General features: G+C 38.1%; 1 pseudogene; it reads right to left on the bottom strand.

Annotated features, from left to right (window-relative positions):
• The window catches only part of LOC148820909 (complement C3-like), a 136,030-nt pseudogene that overhangs the window by 64,706 nt on the left and 50,298 nt on the right, over positions 1-21,026 (bottom strand).

Below are 21,026 nucleotides of genomic sequence, written 5' to 3'. Positions count from 1 at the left end.
AATATAATATGGAATCACGTATCTAAACAGATTAATAAAGATATAATTATATTCATGTACTGTCTGGAGGAATAAACTGAAGTGTTAGTTAATGCGACACAGAATTATTAAGAATTATCACCTCTTTTTACAATTGAGAACAAATGAGAACATTCCACTCAGTGGGCTGCTAATTCATTTTACACCATGGGAAGACAGGAGAATGTGATTGTACTGTGTCTGTACGGAATGTGTGTTTCAATCAAAAAATGTGTGTTTGAATCAAAAAATGCCCTTTTTGATTCACAATCTGACAATGAAAACTGGGGTAAAGTTAGCTTGAAGTTCAAAAACGATTTTGGCACGCCTGTAGCATTTTCACGAAACCTCCTCGAGTTGTGAGAACACTTGCTTTGTTTATAAAGTACATTGTGAATGTTTTCACAGCCTTCAGTTTGTCGTTTTTTTATGCCATTTTTTTGACCATGCACGAATATTCTTATGTCCATATCTTCGCAAGGGAATCAGTGCGAATTTTAATACTATTTAAATGACCGTGGGCATTTTCCACCCCACTACATTCTCAGAGTAGAATAGGCTAACCTTCTAATGAACGACAGTCCACCCTCCCTCACGGACAGGAAAACTGCCCGCAGGCCTTTAAACTTAATATGGTCAGTAACAGTAAACAGTAACATGGTTAGAAGGAGCACGTAAAAACATTTCAGAAATAACCATATGTAAGACTTTGATGCTTAAAATGTTTAGGGAGAACACTGGTGTATATTTTTTCTTTAAAATAACAATACCAGCCATATACAGTTTGTAACGTAGGGATTTCTATATTTATGTCTTTATTTAGTGGTTACATTAGTGACAAAGGCTGAACTTTTACCTTCAGTAATGCATACGCCGTATGGCATACATGTTTGTTTTGGGTTTTGCTTGTTCACATATCTCCCCTTTTTATAAAATGACATGGTTGAAAACTGTTCCAGAGCTGCTGTTGTTTCATCAGTGAAAAGTACATCATGAAATGCCTCTCCCTGTTCAATACATTGAAAAAAAGAAAAGGAGCGTAAAGCGTCTGATTGTCATAAACGATATTAATTTAGGAACAGGATCAGAGATATGTTTTTAACTGCACTGCATCGGAGAGAATACCATGTGCTGTTTTTTTTTTACTCCCTGGCGGAACGGGCTTCCATAAAAATCAGTATAGCTTCTGGGAAATACATTTTTCCTGCATTAAAGTTTAACACTTTCAGAGCGCTTTACATTACAAACTCCAAGCGTTTCATTTTGAGCTGAAGACCCTCACACCTGAAGAAGGATTCACAGCCGAAACGTAGCAGGCTGATGCAGCTGACACTCCTCCATACACTCAAGTGTAAAATTAATAACTCCAGTGTAAACGTCGTATTTACAACTTGTTGATAATAAAAATGTTAAGTTCTCTAAAGCTTTCTCAGTCAAGTATGATCATTTACCTAGAGAGCTGTGTAAGCATGTGTAGGAAGCAAAAGATCAGCTAACCTGGGAAGAAAACGCTTTCAGAGAAAATGTTTCAGGTGTGAAGAACACAGATCCCCAATGCAATTTCAACCAAACCTGTCCCCACACACCCTGCCCCCACTGCGATTAGAATATACACAAAGCACTGACATCTTTCGAGTAGATGATCAGGTGTTTCAAAGACTTAGGCATAGTACATAATTCAGGCTTTATGAACTCACACCTGGGATTCGATTAATTAGGGTTATTAATTATTAGAGTTCATAAAGCCTGAATTACATACTATGCCTACGTCTGCGAAATACCTTTGCTAGTTAATGCTACAGTACTTCACTTTCTCGGGTGTGATTTTTTTAGGCAAAAACCAGGCTAACAGGCTTGTTTCGTGATCTTCCTAAGATTGTTAAGCGCAGTGTCAAAATGTTTCCACATGAAAGGATTCATATGAAAGGCAGTGACGTCACCGTCCTGAGGTGTGTGTGGCAGATCTGTGATGTGGTTGAGTGTGAATTGTGGTGAGCCTCTGATTGAGGAAAAAAAGACCTGCTGATCTGTTCTACATACCAGGAAGACAACAGAATATGATTTTTTTCTATTAGAAACGTGTATTTTAAACGTTTAATTAAGAAGTAAAAATGTTTGTGTAAAAAAAGTAAAAAATCGTTTATGACCATCAGATGCGTTATGCTCCCCTTCTTTTTATGCTCAGCTACTAAAATTTCCCTTTAGTTGTAAAATTCCATATAAATATTTAATACTAAGCAGATTTAAACATGCACAGTAAAGACATTAAATGATTAAATCTTTCCACGACCGACCAACGCACCACAAGTGCCCCTGTAGGTCATTTTGGCCAGCCAATCACGTACCGCGCAGTATGACGTAGTGAGTTGCCTGCGGTACGGCTTTGTACCGCGCACTTTGAATGGCTGCATCTGTAGTTGGTAGTTGGTATATCAGGTAGTGTGACTAAAGAGAGAGAGAGCAGTACGAAAAGGAGGATTTATCTGAAGAATTCTTTTTTTATTTTTTGGGGTTTTGTTTTCTGGTGTGGGGGACTGGGAGTGCTGTGGATAGACTGTACTTGTTTTGCTTGGGTGCTTTTGCGGTGGAGCCATTCTGTTATAAAACTAACCTACTTTGGCCTTCCTCAGGCCACCATAGGCTGACCCACCCCGGAAGTTCCGACACCAAACAAATAGTGAGTATCATTAATTTTGAGAGCGCTCTCCATTCACACCACAATACTCACTCATACCTGTGTGAATGTATGTGAATGTATATGAAATTAAGTATGTGTTTATGTTCGTGAATGTATATGAAATTAAGTAATAGCAGTTACTTGTCAATCCCTGAGTGTGCACCCTCAGGAACTTATCTAGCAACCGCTCAACGGAAGGTGTATGAATATTGTATTTCCCGTGCTATCTGTACCTCGTGACAGGCTCCTCTGTCACAGTATCACAATTTACAATTTTTCAAGCCTTCTTGTACAAGGCTTTAATTTTTGTTTTGCTTTAAAGTTCAATTTGCTTAAAAAATACTGAGCACTTTACAGACTAAATCTGCTTTTAGTTACAGTTCTTCAGGGGCATTTAGAAATTGGAGGATACGATATGTGCCATCCCATTTTAATGGTGCTCTTAGAATTCTGAAAATCTGCACAGTTAAAATCTATTTATGGACATAAAGTTGTTTTTAGGCATTATGCATTGTTTCAAAATTACAATCTGTTGTCTTTATTGTACTGTATCTTGTAAAGTGAAGAAAAGACATAGAAGATGATCATGTAAAATGCTGCTATACCCATCTCTTCCTTTGGGTTCATTTGGTAACATTTCCATTTGCCACAGCCAACTTACTGGGAATTCAGTTCAGGACACAATTTCATCAGAACTTATGTAATCTTGATCATCTTCACCTGTATGGAGACATGATATTGATAAACTCATCTCAATGGCAAAATACTAGGCCTCACAAAATCTGTAATTGTTTCTTTATTTTCTGGAGAGTGCACTTACAGATTTCTTAGAGTGACAGGCTAAATAATTAAATAGTTCAGGTGGGTAGTTGCGTTAGCATGCACAGGCTGCAAAGGAACAAGTAATAGGTTTATTCCATGCTGAAAAGAGAAGAAATAAAACACAATGTTTTGGCTGCAGAGCCTTCTTCACACCCTGCTTTGAAAACGTTTTTTAATATCAGAGTTGAGACCAGATTAAAGAGTAAAAGACTGATTTCTTTATATATGAGATAGATTTTTGTCCCATTCTTTTTGAAAGTCCTTTTATCCTAAATGGCCAGACTAAAAACATTTCTACTATTTTAGTAATGTCATTAAGTATAGGGCAATTGGTTCCCTTTCATTGTTCTGTTTAGAGAAAGAGGTAATCCCGTTTAGGATCCATTTTATTCAAATAGGATGTAGGTTCCCTCTCTATGGCTTGTTAAGGTGTTTTCTTTATTTAGATTATAACAAAATAATTCTGGGATTTTCTATGTTTGTAAAAGGTAGGGATGTGGAACTCACAGATCAGTTCATATTGTCACTGTTATATGATATGTACTGTAGCATTGTATGTACTTTATTTTTAATAGATACTTTGGCTTTTTTTGTTTGGGCCTTTCATTATCAAGCTGTGCAGGAATATAAAAAAATACCTTGTAATGCTGCTTAATGCCAACCATGGGATTGGCCATGTTTTTGAGGCAGATAACCAAGCAACCAATGAGTGAAATGGTCCAATCTTTGTTTTGAATGAGTCCATGATGTAGTTCTTCAATTAGCCAATATACAGATGCAGCCATTCAAAGTGCGCGTTACAGACACGTACCGCAGGTGGCGTCGCGCAGCGTGACGCAAGATGACGCGTGGCACCGCAGTACGTGATTGGTTGACCAACACGGGCACTCGATGTCCGTTGGTCTGTCGTAGAAAGACTTACAGTAAACGTCTTTGCTGTGCCCGTTGTAGATATTGAATTTTACCACTGAAGGGAAATCTTAGTAGCTGAGCATAAAAAGAATAGGAGCATACTGTAACGCGTGTGAAGGCCATAAACGATATTAATTTTGGAACATAAACATACAGTATATACAGTACAGTAGCTGGTCTTGGTACTTTAAAGAAAAAAATACACACCAGTATTCCATTTCTCCCTAAACATTTTAAGCTTCGAAGTCTTTAACTAACGTGATACCGGAGTCAACAAGCATACTTTTAGAATTTGATTAATAGGGAATAGAATATGGAATCGCGTATCTAAAGAATTTAATAACGGTATGATTATATTCGTGTGCTGCGACAGGGCTGTGTAGGGCTGTTTCGCCTCCCTGTTCATGCGAGTTGTCCTGTAGCCTACTGGTCTACGTGCCTGGCTAACAACTCGCAGGTTGTGTGTTCAAATCCAGCTGGTGCTGGACTTTTCTTTTAACAAACATTTCTTCGAAAAAATAGAATAGCGATATCATGGACAATCAACTGACTTTTATATTTCAAAATATCGCAAAATGATCGATTCTAAGTCATTTTTGATAACAATCAACAAACAAACATTTCTTTGAAAAAATGAGACGTTTCCCTTGGTCAGAGATATAAATATATAATATATAAATAAATTAAATTTAACTAGCATGTAAAATAGCGTGTGAAAAAGTGGTAGTTTTAAGTTTTTCTGCTAATATAATATGGAATAGCATATCTAAAGAATTTAATAACGATATGATTATATTCGTGTACTGCGACAGGGCTGTGTAGGGCTGTTTCGCCTCCCTGTTCATGTGAGTTGTCCTGTAGCCTACTGGTCTACGTGCCTGGCTAACAACTCACAGGTTGTTTGTTCAAATCCAGCTGGTGCTGGACTTTTCTTTTAACAAACATTTCTTCGAAAAAATAGAATAGCGATATCATGGACAATCAACTGACTTTTATATTTCAAAATATCGCAACATGATCGATTCTAAGTCATTTTTGATAACAATGAATAGTCACCTTCTTCCCTTCTGACAACGGTCCCTGCTTCTGTTTCCTGCTTCTATTGTGTGTGTGTGTGTGTGTGTGTGTGTGTGTGTGTGTGTGTGTGTGTGTGTGTGTGTGTGTAACAGAGTAAATTTTTATAGGAGAAATGGAGGCTGGACAGTATGCGTTACAATATAAACATTTATATTGATTTAAATCGTGTTCTGATTTAAATCGCAAACGTGTGTTTAATTATATGTGTTTTTTAATCATAATCAGGCTAATGCAACATAAGTTGATACAGTATCTTTGTCTTCTAGGTATCTTAATAAAGTTTCAGCATAGCTTTCTACCCGTTTAGATTTATATTTCTTGGGATTTTGGAATCAAACGTGGAAGGATTAGATTGTAATACGTTTTAGAAAAGTGTAATCTATACCTGCCCAGACTGTACGCCTTCCTAAACTAGTGTCCTGCCCTTCCCCGCGCACCCCAGCCGGGCGCTCTTCGGCCTGTGCCCGGGACGAATGTATATTTTGATATTTACACCTGGCGCGGCACCGAGGGAGCATCTGCATTTATAACTTAGTTTTTAAAATTAGTCAAGCAATATGAAGCATCTCCTTTTACTTTTAAGTTCCTTAAATACATTGAGCACAGCTTTCTCACCACTTAAGATTACTTTTTTGGTATCATCCTTACACAAAGCAGAAACTTTCCGATGACATACGGTACAAGTGGAAAGATTACAGATTTTAATCGTCTTTAATTTTGTTACGTTATACGTTTTAGGAACGTTTCATCTAAACAAATACCACAAAACTATTCTCGATTGTATTTCTGAATGTTATGTTACACCTACAGTAGTTCACTGCTTTAAATACATCGAATTAAGAATGTTAGGTGTAGCACTTTAGATCTTTTTTTCTGAACCAGTGAAAATCTGATCATGTTCCTCTATAACAATAATAAAAAACTTTATTTTACATATCACCTATCACCCTCTCAAAGCAATACAGTAGATCGAAAAACAGTTAAAAGGGACCAAAGTAAATACCAGACAAACGCAAACGCGTTTTTAATAAAATGCTTTTATTCATTCAGCAGGGAGTGAGAGGGACATCCAGCAGAGAGAGACACACACACCGGTTTCCATTGACAAAAAGTTATTGTTTTTTTTACATGTTTTGTTTGTGGACAGACTGTCCACAAACGTGAGACTGTCTTTCTCAGACTTACATTCCCGAATGTCCCCCGCCCCGGTCAACAATCCTAGGAAGAACACGAAACAGCCTGTTAATAAAATTGTTACAATTTTGTTCGGTCAGTTCTTCCTCCCAGAATTTATAGATCGCATCGATCAGTTCCTGCTTTGTGGTGGGCTTAGCGGTTTTCCGAACGTAGTCTTTCAACGAATGCCAAACCATCTCTATCGGATTTAGATCTGGGGATTCGGCTGGAGTTTTCACCCAGTTCACTCCTTCTGCTATAAGCCTCGCCCTTGCTGCTGTGTGTTTCGGATCGTTGTCTTGAAAGAGACGGTGCCTAGATCCAAACTGCTCCCTGATATATGGGGCAGCATGCTGTGTGACCACGACGTCCTCGAAGAATACACGGTCCATAATTCCTTCAAAAATAAGAAGTGGTCCCAGGCCTCTTCTAGATATACCCCCCCAGACGTGAACCTTCAGTGGATGTTTGGGCTTTGGCTTGTCCACATATCTCCCCTTTTTACAAAATGCCATTGTTGAAAACTGTTCCAGAGCCACTGTTGTTTCGTCGGTAAAAAGTACATCCTGAAATGCCTCCCCCTGTTCAATCCATTGGAGAGCTTGCTTAAGTCTTTCCTCTTTGTTTTTTAGCCTTATCATGGGGCATGTGTTGGTTTTTCTGTATCTCCATCCAAGCCTCCTGCGTACTCTTCTTATCGATGTCGGGCTAATATTCGCACCGAGGTCAGCCCATAGCCGTCTTTGGACTTGCATCGCCGGTAGCTCATCATTTTCATCAGTCAGTTTGTCGATAGCTCGCACAATAAGACTTGAAAAAAAAGAGATCAGCAGTTAGTTTTAAAAATAATGTGCGTAGTTGTATTTACATGCAAGAAAGGTATTTTTAGAAATTTATTTACCTTTGAATCGTCCTCGGTTTAGATTCTCTTTGCCTCCTCTCCCCTTTATAATGCCGTCTCACTGTGCTTTCAGAAACGAAGATGTCCATCGAAGCCAACTGCTGTACAATGTCCCGTGTTGACTTCCCGTTTCTTTTCATCTTCATTATTTGGTGTGAGAGAGTCTTCATGATTTTGGCCATTGTCCGTCTCCTTACCAAAGCGATACAGTGGTGCAGCTTGAATTCTGTACCTATATACTGTATGGTATGGTACAGATAAACCTTACACCATACCGATGAGCTAATGCCAGGGAAAGACACTCCTATTTTATTTAAAACACAATACGCCAGGAAATGTGTCTGATGCATTAGCAAGTTAAAACAATTGGGTTGAAAACCTGGGCGTAACACCATTTCCTTTTTCTGATCACTCGCTTTCTGGATACACATCTCACCTGTCCTGTTCTTTGTTTTCCTGGTTTGCTGATTATGCCTGCTGCGGTCCACTCCTACCCTCACACCTAAAGAATACTATTTTAAATTTCTTGGCGCAGTTCATTAACCCTTGTATGTGCTGTCTGCGCCCAAAATGCAATTTAAAAAAAGTCAAAAACCGCGCTCAAAATGCAATTTAGAGCTTAATAGGAGACACTCCACAGGCATTCACAACAGAAACATATGAAACGTTTATTTTTTAATCGCCTATCTAAGGAAATCTCAGTATAACTTTGTTCATGAACAAACAGTGGCATGTTACATTATTATTAGTTTTTTTGTTAACAAGGCTCGCCAGCTAATGTGAATCGAAACCTGTCTTGCTAGCTTTTAAAGTCGTGCGAGGTGTAAACGACAATACAAATAGAGAAAAAAGACCCGACTGACAAGCCGATACATACTCTTAGAGTTTGATTAATAGGGAATATAATACAAAAATATAGTACTAAAAAAGGTACTACCACTTTTAAAGGTGATATGTAAAATAAAGGTTTTTATTATTGTTATAGAGAAACATGATCAGATTTTCCCTGGTTCAGAAAAAAAGATCTAAAGTGCTACACATAACTTTCTTAATTCGATGTATTTAAAACAGTGAACTACTGCAGGTGTAACATAACATTCAGAAATACAATCGGGAATAGTTTTGTGGTGTTTGTTTAGATGAAACGTTCCTAAAACGTATAACGTAACAAAATTAAAGACGATTAAAATCTGTAATCTTTCCACTTGTACCGTATGTCATCGGAAAGTTTCTGCTTTGTGTAAGGATGATACCAAAAAAGTAATCTTAAGTGGTGAGAAAGCTGTGCTCAATGTATTTAAGGGACTTAAATGTAAAAGGAGATGCTTCATATTACTTGACTAGTTTTAAAAACTAAGTTATAAATGCAGACGCTCCCTCGGTGCCGCGCCGGGTGTAAATATCGAAATATACATTCCCAACACTAATTGTGCCCATCTGTCATGCAAATAAAACACCTTGAATTGAATTGAATTGAGGGAGAGAGGGGAGAGTTGTGAACAGCAACATATGAAACGTTTGCACATATAGTTAAGTTATTACTTGGTTTTCAAAGTGCAATGAAATACAATATTGTTGTTGTTGCTGTTCTTGTTGTCTTTATCCTGTAAAGCGTTTTGAGAAGCCACCTTTAAAGGCGATATATACTTTAAAAGCGCTGATTCTTATGGAATGTGTTCCGCCGGGGATTCAAATTTTTATTTATTTATTTTTTAATCGCGTATCTAAGGAAATCTCAGTATAACTTTGTTCATGAACAAACAGTGGCATGTTACATTATTATTAGTTTTTTTTATTTCGAGAGACTGGATAAGTTGTTCAAGTGTTTTTTTTAACTTCCTGAAAAACAACTAATAATTTAACTATATGTGCAAACGTTTTATGATATGTCGCTGCTGTGAATGTCTGTGGACATGTGCTGGCTGGACAGGAGGCTCTACTGTACACAGAGAGCTTAGAAGACAAAGATATCAATTTATTTTAGTCAAAAATTTATATATCACCTTTAAAGGTGGAATCTCAAAGCAAAGTAAATACCCGACACTGATCGAACCCATTTGTCATGCTAATAAAACACCTTGAATTGAATTGAATTGAGGGGGGGCGCGCGAGATAACCAGGACGCAAGGCAAATAAGATACTGTACACTCCACAGGCATTCACAACAGCAACATATGAAACGTTTGCACATATAGTTAAGTTATTACTTGGTTTTCAAAGTGCAATGAAATACAATATTGTTGTTGTTGCTGTTCTTGTTGTCTTTATCCTGTAAAGCGTTTCGAGAAGCCACCTTTAAAGGCAATATATACTGTAAAAGCGCTGATTCTTATGGAATGTGTTCCGCCGGGGATTCAAATTTTTATTTATTTATTTTTTAATCGCGTATCTAAGGAAATCTCAGTATAACTTTGTTCATGAACAAACAGTGGCATGTTACACTATTATTAGTTTTTTTGTTAACAAGGCTCGCCAGCTAATGTGAATCGAAACCTGTCTTGCTAGCTTTTAAAGTCGTGCGAGGTGTAAACGACAATACAAATAGAGAAAAAAGACCCGACTGGCAAGCCGATACATACTCTTAGAGTTTGATTAATAGGGAATATAATACAAAAATATAGTACTAAAAATAAGATACACTCTACAGACATTCACAACGGCGACTGTCAGAAGATAGGACACAGCGGCTCAGTCACCCGCTGAATGGAAAAGGGGCACTTTAATGTTCTGTATGGCTAATACTAAAGCCAATACTAATATTCAATACTTTAATATCCTTTTCTGTATGTTTAACAATAGTGGGTACTGGCCTAATTCGTCCCTGCTCCCGTTGTTAGGTGTTAATGTGTTGTTAAGTGTGAATTTGTACCTGTGTCCCTGAGGTCTGGCTTTTTTCTGGAAAACCATAACTCTGGTTTTGTTCAGTTTGACTGTCGGCGCCCAGGTCTGACAGTGCTGCTCCAGCAGTGCCAGGTTCTGGCGCAGCCTCTGTTCTGTGGGCGACAGCGGGACCAGGTCGTCCGCAAAGAGCAGGAACTCGATTTCCATAATTAATGCAGATCAGTAAATCAAGGGACAAAACAATTATTGCGCCCGGGTCCTCGATGGGCTTTGACGTGCTAATGCGTTGGTTTAACAGTCCGGGTGTGGCAAGCCTCTAATGTCTCCCGACTTCGGCAAAAGGCACCCGCCTTTCATTGGAAGACAATGAACATTCTAGCCGTACACGTGAATATAGCATAAATACACCAAGGGATTGGGTGAGCTCCCATCACAAAAAAAACTGCGAACCTGCACTACAGCGACCACAGTACAGTATGGAGACCAAGACCTTTTACGGGAAGAGACGGGGTGCTTCTGCCGCCCCAGCTTCCAAAGAGCGAAGGGTAAGCAAATACAGCAGACTTCATCTGAAATACGCGATTACAGCGCATATTACAAGGTATTATTGCCGTTTTGAATTTTAAATTCAATTATAATTATTTCTTCGTAGCCTGTTCTTCAAGAAAACACCGCACGGGCGAAACGATCTTCGAAATCTACCACCAGGACAGTAAAAAAGAAAGCGGTAAGACGGAAAAAAAGAAAAGTTTATTTTGACGTCTGTTCCGCGACTGATGAATACTACTGTGTGACTTTATTTCTTACATGAATTTTGTTATTTTGCCACAGGCCGTGGGTCTCTGCTCTCGGCCACTGGCCAGGGTGCCAACATGTAGAAGCAGCATCTGTGTGGAGACATTTCGGCAGCAGCGGGAACAGCACGATGCATTACTGGGGAGGATTGGGAGGCTAGAGACACTCCTGAAAATGCAGAGGAAGGAGACAGTATGTTCCAGCAGTCAAACAGTTGAGCAGCTGTCTCCTGATAAGTGCCTCTCCCCGCCGCGCAGGTTGCAATGCCTGGCAGAAGCTCTGCCCCCCACAGAGCACACACCGCCTCAGGACACTCCATCCCGGCCTCTCCACTCACCACCGCGCAGGAATTTGTCGATGTTGTCCCCGCCGTCTATCTCCCCCCAGGAAGCACCGTTCACAGAGTGGAATTCACAGACGCCAGTGGGACGAATAATTCTCCCAGATATCCAACTGCTACCCATCACTCAGGAGATGGAGGGGGAGTTGTACTTGCAGTGCATCGGCATAGACGGGAAAGCAAGAGCCGACCGCTACACCGCCCTCGTGTTTTGAAATCTTGTGACTTTTGAAATTTACTGGGGGTGGACCACGTCTGTAAATTTCGATGGGTCCAGAGGCAAAAGTGCCTTGCCTTGCAATCTCCGGGAAACCATTAGTCGCATGGTGAATCGGAGATTCTCAACCCTTACTTCGTGCGACTGGAAAAGAATTCGTGATCGGATCAACGAAAAAGGAGGCGCTCTTTTCCTCTAGTCTAACAGTCTGTCCACAAACAAAACATTCCTGTTAGACAAGAGGAATTGAAAAAAAAAACATTTTGTCAATGGAAACCGGTGTGTGTGTCTCTCTCTGCTGGATGTCCCTCTCACTCCCTGCTGAATGAATAAAAGCATTTTATTAAAAACGCGTTTGCGTTTGTCTGGTATTTACTTTGGTCCCTTTTAACTGTTTTTCGATCTACTGTATTGCTTTGAGATGCCACTTTTAAAGGTGATATGTAAAATAAAGTTTTTTATTATTGTTATAGAGGAACATGATCAGATTTTCACTGGTTCAGAAAAAAAGATCTAAAGTGCTACACCTAACATTCTTAATTCGATGTATTTAAAGCAGTGAACTACTGTAGGTGTAACATAACATTCAGAAATACAATCGAGAATAGTTTTGTGGTGTTTGTTTAGATGAAACGTTCCTAAAACGTATAACGTAACAAAATTAAAGACGATTAAAATCTGTAATCTTTCCACTTGTACCGTATGTCATCGGAAAGTTTCTGCTTTGTGTAAGGATGATACCAAAAAAGTAATCTTAAGTGGTGAGAAAGCTGTGCTCAATGTATTTAAGGAACTTAAAAGTAAAAGGAGATGCTTCATATTGCTTGACTAATTTTAAAAACTAAGTTATAAATGCAGACGCTCCCTCGGTGCCGCGCCGGGTGTAAATATCAAAATATACATTCGTCCCGGGCACAGGCCGAAGAGCGCCCGGCTGGGGTGCGCGGGGAAGGGCAGGACACTAGTTTAGGAAGGCGTACAGTCTGGGCAGGTATAGATTACACTTTTCTAAAACGTATTACAATCTAATCCTTCCACGTTTGATTCCAAAATCCCAAGAAATATAAATCTAAACGGGTAGAAAGCTATGCTGAAAGTTTATTAAGATACCTAGAAGACAAAGATACTGTATCAACTTATGTTGCATTAGCCTGATTATGATTAAAAAACACATATAATTAAACACACGTTTGCGATTTAAATCAGAACACGATTTAAATCAATATAAATGTTTATATTGTAACGCATACTGTCCAGCCTCCTTTTCTCCTATAAAAATTTACTCTGTTGCACACACACACACACACAATAGAAGCAGGAAACAGAAGCAGGGACCGTTGTCAGAAGGGAAGAAGGTGACTATTCATTGTTATCAAAAATGACTTAGAATCGATCATGTTGCGATATTTTGAAATATAAAAGTCAGTTGACTGTCCATGATATCGCTATTCTATTTTTTCGAAGAAATGTTTGTTAAAAGAAAAGTCCAGCACCAGCTGGATTTGAACAAACAACCTGTGAGTTGTTAACCAGGCACGTAGACCAGTAGGCTACAGGACAACTCACATGAACAGGGAGGCGAAACAGCCCTACACAGCCCTGTCGCAGTACACGAATATAATCATATCGTTATTAAATTCTTTAGATACGCGATTCCATATTATATTAGCAGAAAAGCTTAAAACTACCACTTTTTCACACGCTATTTCACATGCTAGTTAAATACTTCGATGCTTAAAATCGTTAGGGAGAAATGGAATACCGGTGTGTATTTTTCCTTTAAAGTACCGATTCCTGGAATCTGACTGGCTGACACCCTTCTGAAGTGGTTCCATGAAATCTGGTATACGGAAAAGAAAGCATTGATAAAAAAAAGCCTGGATTCTCATGTATCTCATACAAGTATCTTTTAATACAGTCTTTGCTGTGCTCTTGAGGATCCTTGTGGTATTTTGAGCTCTAGTTGAATGATAAGTGTCGCATTTTAAATCATTTTCGTAGTTAGAAATTATGAAACGCCCTGTTAAAAGCAAGGGAGTTTTTATGCCCGTTGAAGTAAAACAAAATGCCTGACAAAGTATGGCTTGGACAGATTCCAAGTGCTTGTACAAATGTGCTAAAGAAATTATACTTTGAGTATACAGCTTGTCCAAAGTCATCCATTATTAATACTATTAGTAATATCTTCGGTAAAGGCTTTGATGCATAAATATTTCTGATAAAGGTAGGTTGTGTACTTTTGTCCAACTGAGCAATCTTGCTTTCATAAAATATACCAACATTTTAATGACTGAAGATTAACATGCTGTAATACACAGTTCAAAATTAAAGGCTCAAATGCTGTACATGAGAGGTTAAGCTCCCCCTGGCGGTTTTACAAGGTGACGCCGGATAGTTTCCGGCAGAGCGTCAAATGACGCGCGATTAACCACGTGACACTGCGTGACACCGCGTGACACCGCGACACGCCCACCGGGGTATGCCGCGAAATACCTCACCCATTTTGAATGGCTGCATCTGTATAGTCCTTTATTAAACTCAAAAATTGCTTTTTTATGGCCATAAATTCATTTTTTCTTTTGCAAGCAACCTCAAATTATTCTATTCTCCAGTGGGGTGTGTTACACTTTCAGTTGCCAGCAGCCACGCCACCCCTGCTCTGGCATGTTTGCTATGGAGACAGCTGATGCAGAGTAGTTAGAGCTCTCACTGCCAAGGCTGCTCTGAGGGTATTTAATCTCCCTGCTGTTCCTTTCTCTTGACGTTTAGGAAGAATTCTGTGAAGATTCTGGGAGAGAGACTGAACATTAAGAAAAAGCTGCCTATTTAGGGACTGAAGAAGTCAGTCAGGAGCTCAAAGAAGAGCTAGGTTTTTGTGTTGTGGCTTTGGATTTTGGTTTTGTTTCCTGAACTGAAACTATGCCTGATTTGTACTTTACAACCACTTTGCATGTTTTTTTTTTTTTACCCTAACTCTCCTGTTTAAATCCCCTATTTTAAGACACCAGAACATTTCACACATAGTTTCATGCATTGAAATTAAGTCTTGTTATGGGAAAAGTTACTTTTATTTAGTATTTATGGTGTTTTATTCAAGTAAGGCCTAAAAGTTATAAAAATTAAACTCACTCTGTGCAAGAAATAACATTTCTCTCTGTCTGTCTTTGTGCCTTTTGGAAATCTCTGTACAGCAGTGCAGGAAAGCAGCGATACACTCTTTGCCTTCATTGATATATTGAGACCTCCTTTCACAGGTATTTCTATAATATTTTCAACCATCCCATCTCTACAACACTTTTGTAGGAGTCCTGAGTAATTGCTTGCTAGAAAAAGAAAAAGAATGGTGAACAAAGTAAAAAAAATATTACAGTGGAAACCTGAACTGTAAAATTACTGGTCTGAATTACAATTGAGTTATTCATATATTATTTGTCAGAATAGAAGCCTCATATCAACTATTTTAGCTTAATAAGAGCTTTCACAAAAAAATGAATGTGTAAAAAAATTACTGTATATATATATAATATAAAATATATTTTGAAAAATGTCAAAGTATATCAAGAGACCCAATGTATGTGCATTTACTGTAGGTGGTTGTGCCTCAACATAAAATACTTACCCAGACTTGTCATGATATCACCCAGGATCAAGGAACGACGCTGTCGCTTTGGTGGGTCAGGGCATTTATGATCTGGGATAAAATATATTGGATAGATTGTAAATATTAAACTAAATTTAGAAATACGACTTTGTTAAAAGTACTTTTAAGTTCTTAAGTGAAAGGATATATATATACAGTGCCTTGCGAAAGTATTCGGCCCCCTTGAACTTTTCAACCTTTTGCCACATTTCAGGCTTCAAACATAAAGATATAAATTTTTTATTTTATGTGAAGAATCACCAACAAGTGGGACACAATTGTGAAGTGGAACGAAATCTATTGGATTTTTGAAACTTTTTTAACTAATAAAAAAATGAAAAGTGGGGCGTGCAAAATTATTCGGCCCCCTTGCGTTAATACTTTGTAGAGCCACCTTTTGCTGCGATTACAGCTGCAAGTCGCTTGGGGTATGTCTCTATCAGTTTTGCACATCGAGAGACTGAAATTCTTGCCCATTCTTCCTTGCAAAACAGCTCGAGCTCAGTGAGGTTGGATGGAGAGCGTTTGTGAACAGCAGTTTTCAGCTCTTTCCACAGATTCTCGATTGGATTCAGGTCTGGACTTTGACTTGGCCATTCAAACACCTGGATACGTTTATTTGTGAACCATTCCTTTGTAGATTTTGCTGTATGTTTGGGATCATTGTCTTGTTGGAAGATAAATCTCCGTCCCAGTCTCAGGTCTTTTGCAGACTCCAACAGGTTTTCATCCAGAATGGTCCTGTATTTGGCTGCATCCATCTTCCCCTCAATTGTAACCATCTTCCCTGTCCCTGCTGAAGAAAAGCAGGCCCAAACCATGATGCTGCCACCACCATGTTTGACAGTGGGGATGGTGTGTTGAGGGTGATGAGCTGTGTTGCTTTTACGCCAAACATATCGTTTTGCATTGTGGCCAAAAAGTTCGATTTTGGTTTCATCTGACCAGAGCACCTTCTTCCACATGTTTGGGGTGTCTCCCAGGTGGCTTGTGGCAAACTTTAGACGAGACTTTTTATGGATATCTTTGAGAAATGGCTTTCTTCTTGCCACTCTTCCATAAAGGCCAGATTTGTGCAGTGTAAGACTGATTGTTGTCCTATGGACAGACTCTCCCACCTCAGCTGTAGTTCTCTGCAGTTCATCCAGAGTGATCATGGGCCTCTTGGCTGCATCTCTGATCAGTCTTCTCCTTGTCTGAGCTGAAAGTTTAGAGGGACAGCCAGGTCTTGGTAGATTTGCAGTGGCCTGATACTCCTTCCATTTCAAGATGATCGCTTGCACAGTGCTCCTTGGGATGTTTGAAGCTTGGGAAATCTTTTTGTATCCAAATCCGGCTTTAAACTTCTCCACAACAGTATTACGGACCTGCCTGGTGTGTTCCTTGGTCTTCATGATGCTCTCTGCGCTTTCAACAGAACCTTGAGACTATCACAGAGTAGGTGCATTTATACAGAGACTTGATTACACACAGGTGGATTCTATTTATCACCATCAGTCATTTAGGACAACATTGGATCATTCAGAGATCCTCGCTGAACTTCTGGAGTGAGTTTGCTGCACTGAAAGTAAAGGGGCCGAATAATTTTGCACGCCCCACTTTTCATTTTTTTATTAGTTAAAAAAGTTTCAAAAATCCAATAGATTTCGTTCCACTTCACAATTGTGTCCCACTTGTTGGTGATTCTTCACATAAAATAAAAAATTTATATCTTTATGTTTGAAGCCTGAAATGTGGCAAAAGGTTGAAAAGTTCAAGGGGGCCGAATACTTTCGCAAGGCACTGTATCATGAGGTGAACTTGCAGTGGTGCCTCAGAAAATAAATAATTTAGGACATACAATTTGCTATGCTATGCTGATGAAAAGAAGAGTTTTGTTGTTATATTTTTCTGCAGAAATTCTGTTACATTGATCCTTACTCTGCCTTCCCAGGTTTTAAGATTAGTTTTTAGGGGATTGAATTTTATACTGATCAAAAAGAAAAAAAAATACAAGGTAATATCTGTAAAAACTGCATAAAAGAAGAAAAACAAATGAAGAGCTTGGATCTAGGTTGACTATTTAACTGCATAAGATTCCTGATTAGTAACTGATATTCTATGTTACCTGTTACAAGAAGTACAACATTTTTGCAATTAAAGGTAATGTATTTTTCTAGTCACAAATTATATAATATCATATCTAATGAAATACTAGTTCATAAAATAGCCAAATACCTGATCTAAACGTTGTACCAACTCCATTGCTTGCTTGAAACATCAGCCCAGCATCATAAAAGACATCCATATTGTTACTGCCAGTTCCAGCTATACAGCCAATGTCATTCTTCTCTACAGAGTCCCATATCTAAGACAAGATAAACATATATTTATATATATTACATATATTCACTATACATATATTCATTGGTTGTAAACAAAAATGTGTAGTGATATCTGTGTATTTCTCTTTTTAATTTGATGTTGTGTTGTTTGTATTTGTTTCATTTGTCAGTTATGAGAAGTTTTCTCTTTATTTGGAACTGCCATCAGATATTGCATACTGTACTTGATTTATTGATTAAGCAGTAATGTAAGAAAAAAAATTATATTATTATATACTGTACAATGGCCAAATCGAGGAAGATGCCATTTAAAACCAGGGATTAAACCTATATAAGTGCAGAAAATACTGATCTACATTTTAGCTATTTCATGTCAAACTGCTTGTGTTACCTTTCTTTGTCTTTATCACTAGTATTAAAATTAGCCCACTATTGGAACTAATGTCTACCCTCCTTTTCTGAATTTACACTAACTCTCATTTGAAAGGGCAGAATACAAGATTTGTTATATTTCTTCTCCGATTGGAAATTCAAAATATACAACAATGTATTACACAGTGTATTATACTACAGATGCAGCCATTCAAAGTGCGCGGCACAGACACGTACCTTGGGTAATTGGCTATGTCCTCAAGTATCGTGACGCGCGATGATGCGCAATACCGTGGTACGTGATTGGTTGACCGACAGGGGCACTCGTGGTGCGTTGGTCGGTCGTAGAAAGATTTAAATGTCTTTACTGTGCCCGTTTTAGTATTGAATATTTATATGGAATTTTACCACTGAAGGGAAATCTTAGTAGCTGAGCATAAAAAGAATAGGAGCATACTGTAACGCGTGTGAAGGCCATAAACGTAATTAATTTGGGAACATAAACATACAGTATATGGCTGGTCTCTGTACTTTAAAGAAAAAATACACACCAGTATTCCATTTCTCCCTAAACATTTTAAGCATCGAAGTCTTTAACTAACATGTGAAATAGCGTGTATAAAAAGTGGTAGTTTTAAGCTTTTCTGTTAATATAATATGGAATCGCGTATCTAAAGAAATTAATAACGATATAATTATATTCATGTACCACAACACAAGAATAGTACACGCTGTACATTTTCTGTTGATAATGTTTCTGTTGGGCTTTTTCAACATTCCTCATATGACCTTGCCAGTGGCGCTGTGGGTTAGGTTCCTGACTCCCACATCACACGTTGGGTGTTTGAATCCAGCTAGAGCCATGACTTTTTTTTTTAACAAACATTTCTTTGAAAAAATAAAACTTTTCCCTGGGTCAGAGATTAAATAAAACTTCACTCGCACCAAACACATTTATATTTCTAAATATCACAACATGATCGAATTTAAGTCATTTTTAATAACAATGAATGAATCCCTTTAGATCTCCCTTCAGATTTAAAAGGTTATTAATCATATCTTCGGTGTCGCATCTTACCAGTGCAGCTGATCTTTTGCTGCCTGGGTAAACTATCACAAAGCTTTAGAGAACTTTACATTTCTATTATCAACAAATTGTAAATACGACGTTTACATTGGCATTATTAATTTTTCACTTGAGTGTATGGAGGATTGTCAGCTGTCACTGAGAGTAGACCCCCCCCTTTTAGGCTGCGCAAACGATCTTTTACATTTTTATAGAGAAATGGAGGCTGTACAGTATGCGTTACAATATAAATATTTATATTGATTTAAATCGCGTTTTGATTTAAATCGCAAACGTGTTTAATTATATGTGTTTTTTGATTCACAATCAGACAAATGCAACATAAATTGTTATCTTTGTCTTCTAAGTATCTTAATAAACTTTCAGCATAGCTTTCTCCCCATTTAGATTTATTTTTCTTGGGATTTTGGGATCAAACGTGGAAAGATTAGATTGTAATCGTTTTTATTTTTTTAATACATTTTAGAAAAGTGTAATCTATACTTAAAAGCTGTATTTATTTAATACCAATCGATACTTATATTAATGGAGTTTAGTTGATACTGTTTAAACTTTTATTTTAAATTGTATTACAGGATTGTACACACCTTTAAAAGAGAAGGGAGAAAACTCAAGCCTTCTTCAGGTGTGAGGGTTTCTGCTCTGAATGAAATGCTAAAATGTCATGTAGGCTCTGAATGGGTTCAATTCAGTGCGAATTTAAATACTAATTAAATGACCCAGGGCACTTTCCAGCCCCTCTGACAGCAGGAACTCCTATTCTTACAGAAGCTCAGCAGCTCATTACAATGTAGGGTGTTCAAACCGTTTTTTTTTTACACAGTGACACAGCGTCGCGTTGTGAATCTGTTTTTCCGCGTTTACAAAGAAAGTGGAATAAAGTGACACTACCTACTATATAGATACATATGTTTAGATATTTAGACCCGGCGTGGCACCGAGAGAGGGAGGAGGCGCGGAGCACAGTTCTGGATTCCTGGAATCTGACTGGCTGACACCCTTCTGAAGTGGTACCATAATCTCTGGTATATGGAAAAGAAAGCGTAGATAAAAAAGCTTGGATTCTCATGTATCTGATACAAGTATCTTTAAATACAGTCTTTGCTGTGCTCTTGAGGATCCTTGTGATATTTTGAGCTCTGGTTGAATGATAAGTGTCGCAGTTTAAATAATTTTCGTTGTTAGAAATTATGAAACGCTCTGTTAAAAGCAAGGGAGTTTTTATGTCCGTTACAGTAAAAGAAAATGCCTGACAAAGTAGGGCTTGGACAGATTCCAAGTGCTTGTACAAATGTGCTAAAGAAATGAGCAAAAAAAGTCATTTATTCCTTTATCATATTGGCTATCTAATGTCCTGTCTTCGTTAGTTAGATCAACGAAATGCTGTGGTGTTTGTCAAAGAAAAAAATAAAAGTCTTTTCGTTTAAAATGACGGTTAGAAAGAATGTGGACAGCTTGTCCAAAGTCATTCATTATTAATACTATTAGTAATATCTTCAGTAAAGACTTTGATGCATAAAATATTTCTGCATAATTAAAATATTTATGATAAAGGTAGGTTGTGTACTTTTGTCCAACTGAGCAATCTTGCTTTCATAAAATATACCAACTTTTTAATGACTGATGATTAACATGCTGTAATACACAGTTTAAATTTAAAAGCTCAAATGCTGTACATGAGAGGTTAGGCTTTATTGGCTCCTCCTGGCGGTTTTACAAGGTGATTCTGGATACTTTCCGGCATGACGTCAAATTACGCTTTACACCGTGTGATACTGCGTGTTCATGCACTAATTCACAAATGACACGCCCACCGCGGTGTACCGC

This window comes from Atractosteus spatula, chromosome 14, assembly GCF_055471065.1.
Source record: "Atractosteus spatula isolate fAtrSpa1 chromosome 14, fAtrSpa1.hap1, whole genome shotgun sequence".
NCBI lineage: Eukaryota > Metazoa > Chordata > Actinopteri > Semionotiformes > Lepisosteidae > Atractosteus > Atractosteus spatula.
This window is presented reverse-complemented; position numbering and strand designations above follow the sequence as displayed.